The sequence below is a fragment of the Passer domesticus genome, chromosome 4, assembly GCF_036417665.1.
Source record: "Passer domesticus isolate bPasDom1 chromosome 4, bPasDom1.hap1, whole genome shotgun sequence".
Lineage (NCBI taxonomy): Eukaryota > Metazoa > Chordata > Aves > Passeriformes > Passeridae > Passer > Passer domesticus.
Window position 1 is genome coordinate 70,415,681 of NC_087477.1, and position 21,356 is coordinate 70,437,036.

Consider the following 21,356-nt stretch of genomic DNA (forward strand, 5'->3'; position numbering starts at 1 on the left):
TGTCCAGCCACAGCAAGGCTGAGCATGCAGATGTAAACACGTGGGCACCCTTGCATGGAACACATGTGCATGTGCACATGGCCAGCCACACAGGAGAACATGGAGAGAAAAATCTGCACTCATACAAATGCCAACACCAGAATATGGAGTCCCTCACCCAGTAAAATAGTTAGAAATGGAGTTTGATGAGAACACAGGACAGACTTCAGTGATTAGGCACAGGCCATGATCAGATAAGCGCCAGCTAACATGGCACTGGCCTCTTTTATTCCTATCCTTCTGTTTCCATGCCTGTTCATTTGTAGAGCATACTGATTCCTCCATTCTATGCCTTTGGTTCCTCCCCTAAACATCTCATAATGAGGTCTTGTGTAATCCCATGATGCTCTTCCACAGCATCCCACAATGACCCCAGACTCGGTAGGCAGTAACCCCCCATCACACCTCACCTCCTCACTACAACCTGTGAAGTGATCCCGAAAGCTCTCTCAGTGACTAATGGTGATGGGTACCATCCCCAAAGCACTGATGGCTCTCCTCTGACAGCCTTGGGAGGAGCCAGGGCAGGGGCTCGTTTTTTCTAAGTTTATTGTGATTCCCTCACTTCACAGAGTGATTCTATGTATCCTAGGGTTTGTGGATATGAGCCTTTAGTAATATAACCTAACATACACTGGTACATTCTTCAGAAAAAGTGGATGACTTCTGGGCAGTGATCTCTTTGGAAGTTCAAAGTGGCTTAAATGCAATTTTGACAATAATGACATGTTATAGTGCATTTATGTTCAGCCACCTCTTTGATGACTGGAAGTATTATAGTAACACTTTTATATATTCCTAAAACTGAATAAGAATTTATCCTCATCAGACAAGATATATACCAATATCTGAATAGTTTCAGTTTAGAATGTACCACATTAAAATACAATTTTGTTTTGCTTGATATAGTGATGTCTAAGCTCAATATAAGAGAATGTATTTACGTCTCATTTCCTCGCCCATGCCAAAAGGACACAAAACCTTGGGGGGAAGCAGACCAGACATTTGAAGGCATTAAGCATATAACCCATCCTAGTTTGATTTGCCATGAGGTAGGATTCAACATACTTAAATTCGTAATAGAGTCTTCTGCAAGTGTGTGCATATGTGTGTGTACATAAATAATATTATTTCTTATAATTCCGTTGTCTTCACTAATTTGAACTAAGCCAAATGAGCTACGCAAACAGCATTGCTGTGTCATTAGAGGAAGAATCAAGTGGGAAGAGCTTTCAGCCTGGCTTTAGGACTTCAGAGGAGCACCAGCAGAAGGTGCTGGTGATGCTTAGCATGTCCCAGCCACTGGATCATCAAGGCTGTTGTCTCTTTTCTCAGTGTTCTTCATCATGTGTCAGGTTCTGCGTCTTTCCTCACTGTCCTGCCATGCTTGCCATGTGTCAGAAAGATGAATTCCTGAGGCTGACCCCTCTGATTGATAAGCATGGGATTGATCTTAAGAGGCAAATGCAAAATCTTCAGGGTCAAACCTCATACACAGAAGGAGAATGCAGCCTCTCTGAAATAATTCAACAACACTTAAAAAATAAAATGAAAAGACAAACTCAGAATTCTTAACAGGTACATGACTATACTTGGAAACTGGTCCAGATAAACAAAACAAATATGTGTCATGATGTAAAATCATCATCCTAGGATCTTCTGGTTAGTGACAGTCATGTTAAATTATCTTCTGTCATGCTTTCTCTAAGTGGAGCCCAGTCAATGACATATCCTGTCCTTGGCTTTCCCTCTCTGAAGTAAATACAGACTGAAATGACTGTATTGATTTTACATTTTCTTTCCTAGTTAGAATTACTTCAGCAAGTGCATGCTCTCTCCCAAAGTTTTCTACAATCTCCAGTCATAATGACTGATTTAATTAAGCAAACTGTTCTTTCTTACCTACAGAAATATAGTTTTGTTTCACAGAAATTGCCTTTTTTCATTCCATTTAAAGATGCCTTTGAAATTCTACATTCTACCAGTGAAACTTCACAGACAGAAATGTCTTTTTGATTGTAAATCTGCCTAGTTACAGATGCAGTGCAGCATATCCTGGCAGATAAATGGGTCTTTCCAGATTGCATTTTCACAGATTTAAGCACCTAAGTTTTTCAGAAAGCTGCGTGTTTATCATGCAAATCCATAAATGGGGACAAAGAATATGTCTCTTTACCAGGCCTTGTCAGAAAGTAGGTATGAAGTTATAAAAAAAAATAATTTGGGATGTTTGACTTAGATGACCCTTGGAGGCAGCCTGCTGAGATTTGGTAACAGTCTGAGTTATCCTGCAATGCAAAAAGAAGTTCTGCTGCTAGAACTTATCTGTAAAAATGTTGGGCTCTTCCCTGCTGGATCTTTGCTGACTTTAGGAATGTACCGCAGGCACAAGAGAATTGCAGAAGAAATCAGGCACTCAGATGAAGCCTGGTTAGACATTTTAATTCGTTTAATCCTTGATAAGATTAGAAATTATTCCATTACAATTTTAGAATACTGTGCATTCATTTAAAAAGCAGGTTTGTGTGTCAGGGCCAAAGTAATTTAAACAAGGAATTAAAGTAAGTCTTTATACAAGGTCATGTATTTCGATTATGGAGAAAGATATCCCAGAAGGGAATATAGTAGTATCTACCAGCAAAAAGGATTTTGCTACTTTGTTCCACAGCTGGTTTGCAGAGGATCCCTGCTGCACTGGTCAGTACCAGAGTCAGAGTGGGTCAGTAACGGTCCCCTAAAGCAACATTTTGATGTTCCAACATGGGTGAGAATGATGCAAATTTGCCCCTGAAGCAGAAACAAGGAAGAAGCATGGAAGAATAAATGTTTCTGTACTGCTTCTCCCAGGTCACTTCTGCTGTGTTTCGTTGGCACAGCCAGCAGTAAGCTTGTGTGATGGTTTTTGTTTGGTTTGAAGTGGATGTCCCTGTCTAACCAGTACCAAAATGAAAACATCAGTTCCTTCCACGCAGAATGCTGCCTTATCCCTACCTTCAGGGATAGCCTAGGAGAGTCAAGGATGCACTTTGTAATCCTTTGCCTCTAGTCTAGTGTTATGTATTATTGTAGTAATATTTCAATTGCCTTGTCACAGGAAGGATTTGTGTGCTTTCCACACAAATCTTACAATCTTTTTCTATGGAAAGAAGTGTTTCCTTTTCTACTAATATCAAAAAATATGATCCCTCCATCCATCCATCAAATTTTCAGGCACTACCTACATGTCAGATTAACAGATTTTGTTCAAATTAATTTTAGGGAAGATGAATAAATCCTTTTAAAAAAAGATAGTGACACCTGCCCACAGAACCATTTGGTACAATTCCAAATCTGATGTAGCTATTTGAAGTTCTTCCTAGGAGTTCTTCATAGGAGCAATATGGAGAGTTGAATTTGGCCCTATCTATAGAAAATGACTTGCTAGTTTTCTATGACAATTTGGGGATAGTGCATATTGATCTTCCTACTGTAAGTGATACAGACTCCATTTTAATTAGATTATTCTGGTAGCAGTACACCAAATATTACAGTTTTTACAATAAAGTCATGTTTAAATTATTAATTATTGCATTATTACCTAAATAAATGCTGATGGCACAATAAAATTCTGATTAAAGTGCATTATGAGAATAAAATTATAGCGTCTTTTAAGTTCTGTTGTTTACTGCTAGGCAATGATATTACTGTGCTATGACACACTTACAGCATTTTCAGCCATCAGCATTAAGCTACCATTTAGCCAGTTACCAGTTTATTTTTAGATAGTTCTCTGTTGTTAAGCAGAAAACAGAATCAAAGTGCAGAATATAGTGCTTTGGAGGTGGGAAAGCTTTGGGCTTAAGCTTCTCAAATATCATAACATAATTTGAGGTTCTTAAATATCATAACAAATCTCAAATATCAGCAATATTTCTTGGAGTTGATGTAATAGCCAAAACAATGCACAAAAAGAATGACTCTTCCACAGGTGAAGACAGAGATCTGATGTCAGAGGATTCTGCCCCAAGATGAAGAGTTTGAGGTGATGGACAGCACTGGCTGAAGTATTCCTATTTTAACAGTAGCACTATTAAAATAAATACACAGGTTTTTAGTACTCTACTTACCTGGAGTTCCCCACTATAAGGAAAAGACTAAAAGACATTTTTCATTTGTTTAATATCACATACATTCCTGATTAAAGTGAAGAGAGAAGTTCTATTGGACACCATGATGAGTCTGATTACCAGTGTAACTGAGCTGGTGTAGCTTTGGTAATTAGAATTGCAGCACCATCTAAATTTTTTTGCAAACATTTTTTTAGAGAAGGAAAAGAGAAAAAAAAGAGACCTTCTATACCCACATAAAAGAAAAGAAAGCTTGCAATTTATTCTTCATTAATATTCTATCTTACTGTATCAGCTGTGATGCTTATTTGATTCCTGGCAATTCTGTTAAGCAGTGCTAAAAGAGATTTAAACATCACGTTTGCTGTTTTTTGAAAGTTCATATTTTTAAGGGAAAAAAAATTATTACAGTTCTACTCTTAGTTTTTATGAACAGGATATTCACACCTGACCCAACAGTGCAGAACACAGTGTACTGCATGGAGGCTTTTGCTAGCTCTCAGCAAGATAAAACAACCCTGTGAAGTGAGCAGTCCAACTCTGTTACCTTAGAGCTCTAAACACCAATTAACCCCGGGGTTTAGCTCGTATTTCTTCCCTCTGTGTTGTCGTTTATATTGCAGTTACAAACTTAATTAGATAATCTATCTGGATGTTTCGTGTTTCTATTTAAAATGACAGATTCTCTTGGATAAGGTGATAAAAAAGTCACATATGTGGGAGCTGTAATGACAACGATGTGGAATTTCTTTTAGCTTTGAGTGATGGTGAGAATTTATCTTCTAAGAGACAGATATAATTTTCTAGCCACAGTTTGTTTTCTGTGTTGCACATGATGTTTGCAGCTGTCCTGCATTTCTCTTCACCATATGCCAAGTATAAGGTCCTTTTGCATCAACATGTCACACTTGCTTAGTATATTTTAAATTAGTTGAGAATTAATGAGCTTGATGTATGTTGCCACATTTTGTCTTTTCTGCTTTTAATATTTCTCAAATGCATAAAGTAGACAGGTTTTATGGGAGTTAGGAAGTTACTCTAGGTTGAAGTAATGTTTTTATCCATATAGTATCATAGAATAGAATCACAGAAAACCCTGAGCTCGAAGGACCCACAAGGATTATTCTATCCAGCTCTTGGTCCTGCACAGGGCAGCCCCAAAAATAACACCATGTGTCTGAGATCAGTGTCCAAACACTTCTTGAACTATGAGTTAACTGTAAAATGTTACAAACACACCTCAGTTACATTCTGTTCACAAGAAGAAAAGTGTAAGTGTAATGCTGTAAGCCAGGAACAACACCATATATTTTCATTTCTTGACACCTGGTCTACAAATATGTATTTAGTCAGATTTCCTTTAGACAGAGCAGTCCTTGAACATAAGCATTTAGGAAACTATGAAATTTTAATGGTTATAATCTCCAATGCATAAATTATCTGAATATATGAAATTTAATACTGATACCAAATTAGCAAAGCAGTGCTGAATAACCTTTGCCTTTGCCTTTCCCCTTCCCTTCCCAATTGTCCTAAACCAGGTTTCTTTTCATAGCCCAGACCCCCTGCTCTGGGTGAGGATAATAACAGGTCAATTGCTTCATGCAATAAAATTTTTTGCTTTTTGCACATAAATTGCAGGTGCACGTAAATAGATAGCAGGAGAAATTGGCCCATATATATATATATATATATATATATATATATATATATATATATATAATGCTGAATTTAGCCAAATTTTTCTGAGTGTGAGCCCTTTACTGGGTTGCTCAATGCTCTCAGCTTCAGAAGAGTAAAAAGTCACCAAGATTTCTATATTTTTGTACATTGTCCCATAGTCCAGACTTAGCTGAACTATCAGGACCTTCCTAACAAAATGAAAATACACCAACATATTAATTAGAGCCAAAATAATAACCTATAACTGCAGTTAGGACAATAGTCTGATCAAGGCAACAAAGGCTTATTCTGCCTTCTCTAGAGAAATGCCAGATCAAAATTTAAGGAATTAAACACAACAGATGGCTTCTATGACTAAGGCCAGCTCTCTAAGCAACATGGGTTATAAATACACTTATTAAACAGAATTACTTGCATTTTGGAGTCAAAGCCAGATACTTTGGTATATTTCCCTTCCTATGTAAGTGTCTGAAAGGTTTTATTTTTGTTCCAGAACAGAACAAAAATACAATTCTAAAGTTCTTTTGATACAAAATTTTCATCCTCCTCAGTCTAGTGCCAGATACTTCCTGAGAATATGTGCTTTTAATCTCTCTACATCAGTCGAATTAACTTTGACACATAACAATCTGTGGCTTTCAGAAATAACACCTAAAGAATAAATCTTTTACACTGGTCCAAATGTTTAGGAGTTTAGAAGGAAGTAATTGCCTAGGCTATTTCACTAAGCAACCAAAGAGACTGAAGTGCAGAAATTTTCTCTTTACATCCTCAGAAAACAGTCAAGGTATGCAGAATGTGAAGAAACACCTCTTCTGTTCTCACTGCTGCATAAATGAAGATGCAATTGAATGGGGTAATTTTAGTAAATCCTGGAAGAATAAATGAAGGCAATCATAGAATGAGTGGTACTCTTTTGTATATAAAACGCTAAGAACAATCTGCTGTCAAAGATGTAAAGTTTTCTTATGAACATACTTTGTTGTGCCCAAGAGCTGAATAGTTTATTACAAGCCTGCAGATCAGCATCTCTGTAGTCCACCAACAGCTGTATCATTGAAATATATCTACAAAAGGGATCAGATGTAAATAACAAAACAGGACTTACCCACGACCTTCCACAGCTATTGAAAAGTGTAAGGAAATATTACTTTAAGCCATAAATGTACAGTAGAGATAATGCCAAGAGAATTAAACAACCATCTGGTGTAATTATTCATGTTCTCTAAAAATAGTTTGCATGTGAATGTGGCACCATATTTCCCTATATAATTTAGAGGTTTGAATCTAAAGGAAAATTACAGAAAATCACAGGAAATAAAGACTACTCTCTCTCTCTTTTTTTTTTTCTTTTTTTTTTAATGCAGATTAACACATTCTCTTCTAAATAACAAGGCACAGGGAAAAATATAGGGAGTGGGGGTGAATGGAGAGAGAGGAGTGTAGTACTGGTACTTCTAAAGCAGATCTACATGTGACAACCATCTGAATTCATAATCATTTTTCCTTTATGTGCTGGTGTTTTCATGATACTTTGTAATACAGATATTTTTGGATTGTACACTTATCAGGTGAGGAATTTCATGAAGATTTTGGTGGCTGGTATCCTAATTATGATGTAAAAATGCATTTTGAAGTAATACAAATGTTAATTAAAGAGATTTTTGTCATAGAAATAAATAATTCATTTCTGAGGAGAGCTAATGTGTGCATGAAAGACCATTTCTTGTCCATGCTGCAAGAACTTACCAACATTTCTAGGAGCATCAAGCAATTACAGAGAGCTTCAACAGTCTCCAAACACTGGCCAAAATTCTTTAGCAAGCCACAGACTGAGCTGTGTTTGAATACTGCATTCCAACAACTCAAAACCAAATTAAATTAGTAGCAACCTGTCCAAGGAAAAACTGCAAAAATTGTTCTCCCCACTCTTAAGTACACATTTGTGTTCTGTCATAACAGGAAAAACAATCTATTTATAATACAGGCAGTGCTATGAAATTGTAAATTCTGTTGGGCAACTTGAGAAAAATTCAGCAGAAGTATTTTTCAGTGATAATATGTGACTAATACACATCAGTAATGAATTTACAGAGAATGTGAAATTACTGCTCTTCACTAAGATAAGATGACCAGAATCACCACAAACGAGGACACAAACACGTGTGGTGAGAACAAATGGATACTGATTGCAAAATAAATACCTACAGTAGGTGTTGTTTTCTGTGTCACTTCCCAAGACTGTGTGTGTGGAGATCATACATACCACTGTGTACTCTGAGAGCCAAGTTTCCTATACAAATATGGGCAACAGAGATGTGAGCTTAGCTATAACTCTCCCATATCAGATGGAGAGATGGACTTTTGTGCGTAAAAAAACTCAGTAAAATATTATCTCAGACAAAAAATTTTGGAATTAAAACTTCCACAGGAGGCAAGAGTGGACAGGAAAATCACAAGCAGACATTGTCTTGCTGCATTTTATTTTATGAAAGCACTGTTTGCTTCAGTCAGGCTTCAGGAGACAGAAGTGTACTTGATGTCAATTCTCAATTCCTTCTAACTTTCAGTGATCATCTAAAGTTTAGCAGCTTCATTTCAACACTCTCAGAATCCTATTCAATAGAGAAATAGTGTATTCCTTCTTAAATCATCTAAGTAGACACTAAGAACAGGTAGGCAGCAGGCTAGCAGGGTTAGGAGAAGGAAGAGCTTAGCTTGTCAATGTCTGTTCCTAGGAATTTGTTGAATTGTCAGTACAGAGTTTGCACACTTCTAGAAAGAGGAGAATAAACATTGACACTAAAATGGATAGTAACAGTATTTTTATGATTTATTCTCACAAAATCAAGTTGCTATAAGTGTGTCTGCACACCTCCTTATTTCAAAATAATATTTTGTATCACGATGGTCTCTTGGTTTCTCTGCTTTTTATACTGAGGAATGAATTCAAACTAATTAAAGAAACTCCATCATGTTTTTGTTTTCTGTCAAGTGCTCGAGTAAGACCAGTGCTCAGGAGATAGCCTTTCTGTGGGTTAAGACAAAGGCTATACACATACCTAAAATGAGTGAAGGTCGGTAATTACTATCTTGTCTTCACTTCTTACAATGTTTTGTATTATATTCTTATAAATACATTCATTAGCTATTAAGAGTTGCCTTCTTAACACATGCAGTGTATGCAGTAGAAATCTCAAGATAAAAAGTAGAAGTCTTGTATATATTTCACCAACATTTAAAACAGCTTCATTTGCCAACAGCATTCCTTCCTTTAGTACCAAACATTTGCTTTTAAGACATAATTGCTACCTCAGGAAAAAAATGGTTTGAAAGCAAAGTTTTTCTCACAAAGATAGGGTACTGTATCAAAAGTAATGTCAGGGTATTCTGTCTGATGAACAAATGGATTTATTATAAGAGAGGGAAAATAGAGCAGTAATAAAAGTAAATATCATCCTGTTCACATCTTTCATTTCAAGGTAAAATCTCCACATACTCTTATGTTAGTCCTACCAAAAAAATTGAATATTAAACATCTATATATACTAATAATTCTCTAGAGACATGGAGGAAATCAGGAATGGTGGGAAAATCTTTTCCAGACATAACCCAGAGCTTGCTTTCATCTAACTCCTGTTTCAATTCAACATATTAATCATGTCTTTCTCTTGAAATGATTCAGATGACAAATCCCTTTTCAGAACCGTGCTTGCCAATACTCTTTGTATTATTAATCAGGAAATAACAACTTCCAGATAACCACATTGGATGACTAGCAAAATGTTTCATGTATCCAAAAAATCAAACTACTTCAGTGGGTTCCTTACTAGGAACAAAAGCCATTTGAGCATATGCTATTTATGTTAATTGGGGAAGTTGTTATCTGACAATACTTACACCATGCCTGTGCCAAATTCAAAAAGACAAAAGTTGTCTCTCCAAGAGCTATTAATACGTTACTGTGCCTTTTGGGATGGCTGTTTAAATTTAAAGGCACTTTAAAAAAAATTGTTTTTAGAGAGGCTATTTTGAAAACAGAGAATCTTCATAATAAGTGAGATTTAAATCAGAACAGAAATTCTTGTTGCTTTCTGAAACTAAAGATATATGCCTTAAGGTAGGTCAAGCAGAGGACAGTTTAAAACTCAGATGTCGAGAACTTTTTACCTCAAAAGCAGTATAATCACCAAGCTGACAAAAATTACAACCCTGAATGTGAAATACCAGGCCCCTTTCATGATGTGAAACTGCTAACAAGAGAGAGATGAAATGATGAGGGAATAACAGCAGCTAATTTTGAATCCAGCCAAGCCTGAAGGAAGCATATTTTCCTCTTTCCATGAAACTCTTGAAATGGTGGGGTGCTGTAAATCTCTCTGCAGTGAGCAGGCAGTAACAGATGCCACTCCCTTCCTGGGCTCTACAGAGCTCTTCAGAGCTTCTCACAACAGAAAAGACACCTACAAACACAACATGCAGTAGAATTAAATTCAGCTTAGAAGCAACTGCTCATGTCACACAGTATCTTCACTATGGCGACTTCATGGAGATTATTTTAATATGGATGAGATAAGGAAAAGTTATTAATTATTGCAAAAGTTGAAATATTTCTTTCTCTTGAACTAATTGAAGTAGACTTTAAAATAACATCAAGATTTGAAATAATGATAAGTTCTCCTGCAAAAAAATTGAATATTTAATCCTTCCAATCTTGAAAAAGTATTGGAAGCAACAGTTGTAAACAGAAGAGAAGGGACATAATTGAAATAAAATAATTCTCTATATTCATTCTTCTCAATATCTGACACATAAACTGAAAATCACCTAATCATTGTTATGTAAGTTCACTACACTCTCTGCCTGATCTGTTAGGAGTGTTACACACTCAAAATGGTACTTAAAAAACACAATATGCTAATAAATGCTTCATTATGCCCAGATTAAGGGGCAAATCTTCTCAAATGCACAAAACACAAGAGATATGGTACTGCTGTTTTTTCTATCAGATCATAATAAATCACAATTTTGTTGCATTCAAAGGATCTTATCTTAAATTATGCCTTATCAGTTAATTTGAAAAGCTCATTGAGTGTTTACTTACATAATGTCTGCATGAGATTACAGGTGCAGTCTTTCAAACCATCAATACTGCCAATTATATTACCTAAACAGCTGAAAATATATTATGGAGAAAATCCACAGATGTCCATAAAAGCCCAAAAAAGAACTGTCATCATGTTTTGAATACTGTAATCTTTGTGTGCAGACGAATTAGACAACTCAACTACATGTCACCAAGCTAGTAACTGAGACATTGCCATCAACTTCTTGGTGGATAGCAGTTAATAGTGATTAACTGCTAATCTAATTAATTGAAAATTCACTTGGGCCTGGATTCATCCATTATAACTTTAGCTGCTTTAATGAGATATTCAAATCAGAAAACTAGATGTGAAAAGCAATCTCTACAATTTTTCTGAAAGACCTCAGCCATTCTGAGTTTTATGTGGTTATTTCACCATTAAGAGGTGTCAATCTCCTTCTGTCACCTCTTACAGAGAAGAAACTCAGGTGACTAAACTGAAGATGTGGGGATAATGTGGGATTGAAACACCTTTGCCACAGTGAGTGATAACTAAAAAACCCTACTAAATATGCTGAGCAGTTAATTAAACTTAATGTTCAGGTGTTGATTCCATAGAGCGACATCACTATATCAACTGAAATGAAATCATCACATACTCAAACAATTTGAGTGGAAAAATCTGAGAATTCAAGCATTTAGGATGTTTGATAGCCACATCAAACATTTGCTGCAGCTACACTAAGCTCATCAATGTCATAGATGAAAAGAAAGCCTCTGAGGTGGTTTGTACACTGAGTGTAGTGTCCTTGTTATTAACTGCAGTGATTATTCTGATCTCACTTTGCAGACCAAGCAGTGATGTGGTGACCAATAACGCAATCTGTGGACAGATTTTAGGCTGGTTAGCAAGAGAAAACTGCTGTTCCTGGGCTGTTCCTGTTACTATTTTGTTATTGTGAGGTATGAACAGCCTGTTTCTGATTAGGTTGTCACTTTTGTCACTGCCTCAGTGGTCTCTGTGGTGAATATTTAACACTGGAAAGAAAGATATTGCCTGCTGATGTTGCAAATTGCTGGTCCAGGAGACATAATGGTCACATAGTTCATATACACAATGAGGAAGTTCTCTAGCATTATGCCAATATCTGAATAGGAACTTATCTAAAAAGTCAAATTATTAAGACAACTTTATGCTGCTTTTAACTCTTTACTTTTAATTCTTTGAGTTAACATTAGAAGCATATTGCTCAACAGGATTTTGATTTAGCAGCTATTCCTTGGGTTCTGAAAGGCTTTGGAGATACAAGTAATGCTTGAGTCATGCAGAACACAGAGTATGGCTGAGTATGTACTGATGGGAAGAAGTGAATTAGCCCATGAGTGTTATTAAATTAGCCCATGAGCACACTGTCTTGGTCTCATATCTTTTGTTTGGTTTCAGCACACAGAGTACCATGCAGACCTAAAAGGTGTAGAAAGAGCACAAGGATCAGGAGCACAGGAACAGTAAGCAAAGAGAACACAGAGAGCTTCAGAGGATTGAATGTGAACCCTCCCTCAGGCTCTGCTCCCTGCCCCAAGAATTGTTTATGCATTTTGGCATTGAAGAATCCACAAATAAAATACAGGAGCAATATCTGAGCTGGCCTCTTCCTGCGCCAGGTTGCATGTTATGAGGCTGTAAGCTACATTCCCAGTGGTTTACTCTCTTCTCCTTTCTGGCCCTCTCAGTTTTGCTTTTTCTTTGTGCACAGTGAGACAACTTCAAGAGAAGAGCAGTGAATAAACTTCTATAATTCTTATCTTAAACCAGGAAATGAAGGCACAGCTTCTAGGATATGCAAGATAATTTGAACTGCCTCTGAAATTCCTCTGTTAAAGAAAAGGTGGACAGAAACTGACACCTTCCTTTTCAGCTGAATTTTCAAAGAGAACTAGAAGACAGCATCCAAACACAGGGCAGCAGCTAAGGCACTGAAGCCCTCCAGGCTGTAAATACCAGTCTTTCACAAACACCAGCTTTAAAAGTTTTCTGAACTGCTGAAAGCTGGAACAGAAGTATGAATGTCTCTCTGCCTCCAGCATTTCCTCCTAACTCTCTGGCTGAGGCATCCTCAGCTCAGATGAAATTTCACAAGGCCGGCTCATAATTGTAAATCTCAGCCAACAGTCTAACTCTTTCCACTTGTGATGCCCAGAACAGGCAGTTTGTGGAATATGTCAAATATAGTCATAGCTGATGAAGGCCTCAGTGCAGAGTTGTCTGCTCACCCTTTTCTCCATAATTCTGTTATTTCTGCATAAGCATGACAGAATCACAGCTCTAGTCCACTGTGTTAGTGTGGGTTTAGGGGGTTTCTATAGCTCCTCATCAGTGGCTTAACCTAACACACTGTGATATGAACTGGAGCAATGAGGTGAAAATCTAAGCTCTGTCCTAGTGCTTCTGCTCTCGAGGGCAGTAGGACAGAGATCACAGCCAGTTGCAGAAAGAAGTATTTTAATTTACTACTTGCGCACAGTCTCTGCTGCCATCACAATTAAAAATTCAGCTTGCTACAGTGAATCTATAGCTTAGAGAACTTCCTTTTTGCTAACTTTTAAGTAAAAGAAACAGATTTCATCCACTACTAAAATAGTTGGAGTTCAGGAGTTTGCCAAATGTTAGGTGCTAGATGGTCAAATTTGTTATCATAGAGAAGTATTTTGTTTCTCTGATGGTTTAGTCAGCACATTCAACGAGTATCACCAGAAGTGATCATTCTCTGCCATTTTCACAGCGTTTGGCCTGAGCTGCTGCTACCAGTCAGGGAAGGAAAATTCCACAATATGAGATAAAGCAGAGCTCAGAGAATAAAAAAAAAATAACATCTTTGATTGCTTTTATTGTGGATAAATTGTAGAGCTGGAATACCCTGCTGCTTTCCACAGAATCAGATCAAAAGAGAGATCATCTGGCAAAAATGTACTAGACTGGAAACTCTTGAGTAGATGGTGTTGATTTAATGCTGTTAAAGTCACTTGAGAATAGGAACTTCAGATAAGACAGAGAGTGACAAGTTCTTGTAATGAGTTGCTACTTCATTTCTGAGTGGTTTGGAGCTTAGAAGTCACAAAACAGTAAACTTCCAAGTGCTTCAAAGACAACTTTTTTCCCCAGACTTCAGCATTAATTGAGCAAGGAGAGGGCTTCTCAGTAATACATATGTGAAGACAACAAATGGATTATGCTGAACTTGTATACATAAGGACTATTAAAACTATGGCAGACTCTCTTAAAAGAAAAAGCATATCCTTCTTATTTACAACATATAACCTCTCCACTGGCCTTGTTATCTCATTCTTCCCAATGCAATTTTACTTTATATGGGTTATTCAGGAAATAACAGCACTGAAAAAAGAAAGTGATGTATTGGTCTGTGAGTCACATAAAATGTAATTTTGGCTTTGACATCTGAAGCTTTTAGACACTTTAAAAACCTCTGAAGCTATATGGCGGCATTAGATCTGGCACAGGAACCTGAACAAGAACTTTCTGTGAGACTATTTCTCAAAACAGGCTAAAGATTTTGTGAGTGATTAAGGAAATATTAATAATGACTTATGTCTTTGGTAGTATTTAGGTGTCAAATCCCCATTAAATAAAATTTGAGTAAAAGACCTAAGTACCTTTAAAAATATGAGATCATATTTTTATACAGTGAACCGCAGCTTACACTATCTGCTTCTGCTCAAATTTTGAACCATAGTTCAATGCCCTTCTCTGTGTGAGCATGAATTTCACAATCAGTTTGGTCTGCTTGGCATGACGTTGCCATTTTAGTTATTTATGTGTGTGCTTGCAGGGTTTTTATAATCTGCCAAATACCAGAGTTGCTATAGATATGTTGGTCAAAAAGAGAAAGCCGTAAAAGCCTTGGTCCATGGTTCCCAGTTCAACAGTTTGGCACATTTCATAGCCAGGGATGGAGTTCCCTTTGCATTTTCTGCATCCTGGGCTGGGCTGGTCCTGCAGTGCCTCTCTGTGTCTGAAGGACCCCAGGCAGTGCAGGGTAACTTCTCCCTCAGCCCTACTGCCTTCTCCCCAGGGAGACGTGCCCCTGAGCAAACTTGGGAGTGTGTTGCATTTGTGAGTGCATTGCACCATTGAAACAAGGATTAAACTCCTGGTTTTAATTCAATAATGCACTGCTTTTGTCACTAATAGGGATAATTTTAATTAGCTGTAATATTTTAATCCTCTGATAGTAATACAGATTTAAGAAACCATGTGGGAACAGGGCAGACAGAATACAGAAAATGAAAGAAAGGAAAACCACAGTGTTGCATAAAATTTACAGGAGAAGCAAAATAATGTTCTGAAGCTGATTCAGCATGTATTTTGACTTCAGAATGAGTTTTGGCAGGCAGATTGGGCCTCATAATAATGATAATCTTTAAATAATATGTTCTGTTACATTAAAGGTTCTTTCATGCATCAGAGGCAGGGAACTTGCAAAACTGATAGTGGGAGGAAGTGAACATGGTGAAACATGGCCTGAGAAGCAGAAATTTTACTTCTAAGGTATACAAAGCCATAGAACCACTTCCTGCGGGTGTGGGCTACAAATCCTTGCTTACTCAGGAAGCATCTCATCCTGCTTGGTATATTCATCCAGAAACTCATGAAATATTATTTCCCTTTCTAAGTCTTTGGAACAGCCAACAAACATAATCACCAGCTCTTTTCATCCTTATCTCAGATCATTAACAATAGCTTTTCAAAAATAAAATGCTAGTGGGAATGGCAACGGAAAATAATACTCAAAACAATGTTCAGTGAAATTTTAACTTTAAACTACACAATCTTTTTCTTTTTCATTTAGTTACAGATGTGAATACCTCTGCTAATAAAAGAAAAATTTTACTTCTCTGTGATGCGATACAATTTTTTTTCAGATATGCAAAATTTCAGTTGTCATATTTTGGCAGTATTATATCTGCTCCCTTTACTATTTTTGTTTGACTTCTCATGTACTTAATTACATATTTTTTGTAAAAACCAGTAGGAAAGTATGCACTCTTGTCAATAAGAAAAATTTATAAAAATTGTCAGTAAAAATTCTGACAACGTAGAAAATATCAGGTCAAAAATTTCCACTATAATTTTATGAAAATTGAAAGTGTTGGCAATTTTAAAGTGTTTTGTGTTGTTCTAAAAGCTTGGTTTTTAATTAATAACACTTAAGTGCACAATGTCTGGCCATCTTCATAGCATTTCTAATGATACAGCTATATGTTGATTTGATGTTCTTAAAGAAATATTTTGTGTGCCACAAAGCATTTGCAGGCAATTTATCCCCAAATGAAACAAAACACCTGTTGGCACAGCAACAGTGAGATGGGATGAATTCAGTAAGTCTGCAAGTTTCTTAATTAACACAAAAATATCATTATGTCTGTAGAGAGCAGCTTTAAATTAAAGTTTTGTAGAGACGTATAATACCATCTATTCAACAAATTGAGAAAAAATGGCAAAGACTTCAAGTCTATGTAAGAACTCAGAAAATCCTTAGTTAAGTATAATCCTGAAAAATGTCTGTGTGTGTCTTTTTCTCTAAAAATATATCCATTTTCCAAACGTCAGTCAAAGCTTCTTAAACTCTCTCATGCAGCTTCACACTTGTAGAAAAAGAAAAGCATTACTGCTGAAAATCCTGTACTATAATAACACAGAAAACCAAGAGACAACATACTATTTTGACATAAATGAGAATAGAGTGGTGTTAGTTGTAAGCAAAAAAACCCAAAAAACAAAAAAAACCCCAAGTCATAAACGATTAAGTCTGTAAATCTTAAAAAAAAAAACCTTGAAAACCATGGTTGAAACCATGGCTGAACTTTTCTAAGCACCAGAAGCAGAAGCAGTGAAATCACAAAGCTTATAAAGGGGAAACCTGGTACACCTGAATGTGTTTGCGGAGCTGGTGTGCATTGTGGTGGAAAAGAGCATGAAGTCAAATGACAGAGTGGGAAATGTTGCAGAATCCACAGAATCAAGTGGGAAGCTGAGTTTGCAAAAGGCCAGGTGAAGATACAACTTAGGAAAGAACTTTATTCATGGGATCGGGTGAGAATTAACATACATTTATGCACTAAGTGTAGTAAAGTGATAGCTATTTGCATTGAACTGAATGACATATATTCCAATACCATATACTCTTCTAAATAGAGTTCTACTTAAAATAAATGCTAAGGACCAGCTAAGGCTTTGCTTGTCCCTGTGTTTGTGGATGCACTTCTGTCCTTAGATGTAACTACACCAGATGACCTCAGTTCCCAACTCACACCCCGTTTTACCCAGCCTGAGCCAGTCAAAAGTAGCTTGGTGGTTGTTCTACCCTAGCAGCTCAACAGCAGAGGCAGAAAGAGGATTCACAATGCAGGTGTGACTCTCCAGGCAGAAGAATGAGAGAAGAGCACCGTGGTGGAGGAACCAGGAGGGAGACACATAATTCACTGGCCAGAAGAAACACTGAGATCATGAAATGCAAAAAGTAGTTAAACGTACTTTGCTGCAGTAACCACATATTAATCAGACTAGTTACTGAAAAGATTGTGCTTTTGTAGACACAGGGATGGTGAGGGAGGGGAACGAGGGAAGATCTAGGAGACACTGGGCAGTGGAGGATGCTGTAAGACTCTGTGTGTGCTTGTGTAATGTTTCACTCAGATGATGTTTTAACACTGAATTAGTCACAGCCTCCCACTGCCTCTGTAAGGCCCTGCCTCAATACCATGCTGCTTTCTGGACATGTACTGTAGCTATTGGCTTCTGGTCTTCTGGTTTTCTATTTATTTGATTTATTTGATATTTATTTTACTTATTTGATATTCTGTGGTATTATTTGATTTAATATTCCTTTTCATCTCTTGGCTTCAAATTTGGGGAAAAAATGAGCTCCTTTTCACCAAATTCTCTTATTATTTATGGAATGAACATATCAGTATGTTTCTTTTCCAGTCATACAAGGAGAACAAATAACATGAAACAGAACAACCTAAACTCTCTGTTCTTCAAGGGATACAAAAAGCAATGAGAACAGGACCCAAATCAAACTATCATCCGGAGGAGAATAATAAATATATTCATAAAGTCTCCACACTAAGTGACTGAACACATAGCTCAGTCTCAACAACAGAATTACAAAACACAATAAAAGTAAAACCTATCCTCATACCACATCAAAGGAGAAGACCAAAGAGACAGAACAAGCATACACTTCTTCGTTATTAGATGTTGAGTACCTTGAGAATGATGTTTAGAGAAACATATTTGGAGAAAAATATTTGAATAGGGAAACATTTCTCACAGCAATGAAAAACATTACAGTTTGAATTCAATAACAGCAAACAAAACAACCAAGCAGTCTGGGCAGGATTTGAAATGTGAACTGTGTTAATGTTAGAAGCATATTATTTCTTTGATGTTTTACTCTTGAATATTTTGGAAACCAAGAAACTCATCATGACTATTTTCCAAGGCAAGGGAATCACTTGGATGCATAATATTGTCTTTACCAGAACAAATAGAAGTGTTTTCATTTGTCTGTCCATTTTTTTCAGCAGTGCTTATGATATACAAAGAAACAAAAATGGTAAGTTACTGTGTCCTAGACTATCTTTAACCTGCTGCATACAGGTTCAGTTGTTCACAGGTGAATTTTTCAAAAACAGTAACATCTGAAAGCAGATAGTTCATAAAATTACTAATAAAAAAATAGATTATATCATCAGAAGCATTAAAGCATATTACTAAAACCTGGAAGTTAAAAAAAACTCCACCAAACCAAATAAAACCATTTTGTTCATATTCCACTTAATCATGTAATAATTGCAACTATAAATGCTGGGTAGATTGCTGCTGTCTATTTTTCACTTGGGGAATTCAGTTAGCTCTTTAAATAAGCCAGCACCACATTTCACAGCTCTATATTCTCTCCTCCTCTCCAGTCTACTGCTTAATTTTTCTTAGAATTCTCTAGCTTTGGTACACATACTTGTCTTTGTAGTTCCAATGATGGAAAGCCTTATTGATTCTTCAAATGCTCAAAACTGTTCACTAGACAAATAAAACAATATTTTCATTCTGTAGAAACACCTCTATAATCACAGGGATGGATATGAGTAAGATAAACAATGTCTGGTTAAAGTATTATGAATTTCCTTCATAAGTTCTCTGCAGAGGTCATTTTTACAAAATATTGTCATTCTGTTATATAACACAGCCCAGTATTTCTTTACTCATCAAATAGGTACAGTTACATTCTGCTTTCACTAAATCCTTACATTATAAATTATGTGAATGACATTGAGGCAGATTTAGCTATTAATTCCCTGAAATCTGCCTCCATTTCTTTCCACCAAGCCTTTGTAACATTCTGCAGGGGCACCTGAATTTTTTTTTATGTTTTCAGTTTCTTAAAAGTGGGAAAAAATGGTTTTCAAAGCATTTATTGATCTTTACTGGGGCTTATTGAGCTCCAGAGGGTCTTAGTGACTTAGGAGGAAAATAACAAAAAGCAAAAATAAAGCTAAAACTAAATGTCCCCAAATGAAACAGAGTGGATAACCTCAGTGATTACAGATGTTGACAATAAAATTATCCACTCCTTTGCACTTGTGATTGGCTCCTCCTTCTCACTGATTAAAGAGGCAGAAGACCCTTGATTTAAGATAAATCAGTTTTATCATTCATCTAAAAATCAGAAATAAAAATAATAGCAGCAAAATTTTAAGCAAGAGAAGAAAAATAAAACAGTGGTTCTAGCACTGCAGCATGACTTTTGTTTCCCGAGGAAAAGTGTTCATGTAAACCTTCCTCTTATCTTTGCCTTCACACATTGGGAACCTCTGGGGCAAGTGGGCACAAAGAGCCAGGGAAAGCAGCAGGGAGTCATATACAGGAGCCTGCTTAAGTCAGCACAGATCACCCCACCACCCGTTCATCCTCCTCATCCTGAGACGAGGAAAGGCGCTGCACTTGCCTTCTGGCATCTCTTTGGAGAGATGATCGAAACAAATGGACACAGATATATCTGAGAGAAAAAAATAAATACACTTCTTCCTCTTGCAAGGCATTTTTACAGAAAAAAAGATCTAAAGTACAAGGTAGATAAATTCAGCCCTTAACACAAAAAGCCAAATTTACTCAACTGTGTCAATAAGAAATCCAAAACTTGAAAATGAAAGCCAATGGTAGCAATGCACTGAGTGAATGCTGGATTTCTCTATTGGTAAAATTCTTACATATTTTATTTTTCCTTGCCATTATATGACAGTGGATGAACCACTAGGGAAAAGCTCCATTACGATGAAAAATGGAAAACAAAGGAAGAAATAAAACTGCAGGTTATGGAGCTAATACCCTTCAATCATCTTCGAAACATGATGGATTAGAGAGATAGGCAATCACCAACTCTGTGAACTTTAACAAGTGCCAGATTCTGAACCTAGGATGGGGTAACCCTGGTTGTGTATAAAGATTGGGGAACAAATGGCTGGAGAGCAGCACTGCAGAAAGGGACCTGGGGGTCCTGGGCAATGGCAAGTTGAACATGAGCCAGCAGTGTCCTGGCAGCCAGGAGGGCCAGCCCTGTCCTGGGGGCATCAGGCACAGCATGGCCAGCTGGGCAAGGGAGGGGATTGTCCTGCTCTGCTCTGAGCTGGGGCAGCCTCACCACAAATACTGAGGGCACTTTTAGGTGCCACAATATAAAAAGGACATTAAACTGTTAGAGAACATCCAAAGGAGGGCCACAAGGATGGTAAGGGGTCTGGAGGGGAAGGTGTATGAGGAGCAGCTGAGGGCACTTGGTCAGTTCAGCCTGGAGGAGACTGAAGGAAAGACCTCATCACAGTCTGCAACTTCCTCATGATGGGGAAAAGAAGGGTCAGGCACTGATCTCTGATCTCTAGTGACAAGTGACAGGACCCAAGGGAATGTCCTGAAGTTGTTCCAGGGAGGTTTAGGTTGGATATTAGAAAAAGGTTCTTCACTCAGAGGGTGGCTGGGCACTGGAACAGTTCCCCCAGGGCAGTGATCACAGCACCAATCGTGAGAGAACTTAGGAAGTGTTCAGACAATGCTCTCAGGCACATGGTGTGACTCCTGGGGATGTTGCTGCGCAGGGCCAGGAGCTGGACTTTAATGATCCTTGTGGGTTCCTTCCAACTCAGTATATTCCATGATTCTATGATTCTGTGATTACAACTGCTAGCAATTGTTCTCAGTCCGTTACCCTGAATAATTGTTTTTGTGCAGGAGTACTTATTTCCATAACATTACATCATGTTGCAAACATCCCCCTTCCCATACAGCAAACTGCAAAAGATGAGAACTAAGTCACAAACCTTTTCCCCAGCCAGCAAAACCTCCATTACCAATGTGGAGATCGTGT

General features: G+C 37.2%; 1 long non-coding RNA gene across 1 annotated transcript; it reads left to right on the top strand.

Moving 5' to 3' along the window:
• Positions 1-419: 419 nt before the first annotated feature.
• On the top strand, positions 420-6,730 carry LOC135300084 (uncharacterized). The gene is made up of 3 exons (XR_010361962.1): positions 420-1,091; positions 4,007-4,060; positions 6,604-6,730. It is a non-coding gene; the product is annotated as an uncharacterized LOC135300084 (long non-coding RNA).
• The last annotated feature ends 14,626 nt before the right edge of the window (positions 6,731-21,356 follow it).